The sequence below is a fragment of the Piliocolobus tephrosceles genome, chromosome 10 (assembly GCF_002776525.5).
Source record: "Piliocolobus tephrosceles isolate RC106 chromosome 10, ASM277652v3, whole genome shotgun sequence".
Taxonomy (NCBI): Eukaryota; Metazoa; Chordata; class Mammalia; order Primates; family Cercopithecidae; genus Piliocolobus; species Piliocolobus tephrosceles.
The window spans coordinates 64,034,298-64,035,877 of record NC_045443.1 but is presented as its reverse complement, the minus strand read 5'-3'; positions in this window follow the sequence as shown (position 1 = coordinate 64,035,877).

Below are 1,580 nucleotides of genomic sequence, written 5' to 3'. Positions count from 1 at the left end.
CCTGATTTACATCTTGGGATAAAATTAAATTCACAAATTTTCGTTCTGTTTAGTAATAACTTTATCATTTTTCTCTTAAAAATGCCTCCCTTCAACTATACCCATAGATCTGGAATTTGGCAAGTATATGCATATTTGCACCAACTGTCTCATGATATGTTTATTTCTGTCATATGCTTATTGATACCTTTTCCAGCTGCAGAGTCTACTGATCATTTTAAAGTGATGGTTCTCAAACCAGATGCTTTTGTCACCCAGAGGACATTTGACAATGTCTGCAGATATTTTTGGTTGTCACAATGGGGAAGGTGTTACTGACATCTAATGGGTAGAGGTCAGGGATGTTGCTGAATGTTCTGCAACACACCAGACAGTCCCCAACATCCAAGAATTATCTGGCCCATAATGCCAGACCATGGAGGTTGAGAACCCTGCCTTTAGATGTGTCTGTCTGCATCTTGTCTTACTCTATGTGTCGTCATCAGCCACAGTTAAAGAACTTGGATTTGGTGCAAAGGGAAAATTATACCTTTTGTTTTTCTAAACACTTCCTCATGATACTTGGAAGTTTTTGTCTTGTATCTTTACAAGATACCTGAGCTTTAAGTGCCTTCGTCACTGCCCCAAATTGTTACTAATGGTGCACGGTCCATCATCCTATATGGTGCTTTTGTATTTTAATAATTTTTTTGTTAAAATTATTTAATAATAATTTGTTTGTACTTGTCTTCAATGACATATATCTGTCACTTTTCATTTCACTCAACTCTTTGTCATTTTCTTTGCCTTTATGTTCATCAGCTTGACACTTACCCATAGTCTGGAGTACTTTATGACTTCCTCAGCCAGATTATTTACATGTTAAAAATGTTAATTAAGATCAGCTGCAACAGAGACCTGTTAACTCCTTTTCATTTAGAAGAATTATACTTTTATCTTTGATTCTTGTTTATTCTTTGATTTTCTTTCCTTGACAAAACATTTCACCAATCATCATGCAATTCACTTGGAAAGGTATGTCACAAGTTCCTCTTGGTCATAAACTGATTTCAGCCTCTTGAATTCTAGTAGACCATTGAAGCAGTATTTCCCCCAACAGAAGCCACAGTTGCCTTTCTACCCAGCAGTGGTGCTTACTTATGTGGTCAGGGGTTGATTCAATTCAAGAAATGTTGAGTACCTATTAAGTACGGGTCAGTATGCCAGGCTGTCAGAGAATACTAGATGAATAGAAAGGGCCCGTGCTAAACATCTTAAAATCTAGTTAGGGGTGATAAGATATGTACATACATAACTGCAATCCACTGTAGAAAGATTTACGAGAGATGCAGAGTTTCTATGGTGTGTCTAGACCACTATACTTGTAGAGCCTGTTTGCCAGCCATGCATGAAAGTTCAGGTTACTGACCTAGACCTCTGCAGCCATATTCTGCATTAGAATTACTCGAAACATCTTCCAGACTCCTTGTGAAAGATAGCTTTGTAAATGACAAGTTGTACATTTTGGCCTCATGTTTCGCTGTTTTATCCTAAAGTTCTTCGAGACTCTCAAGTGTATTCCAACCACTCCTGGCGATTTA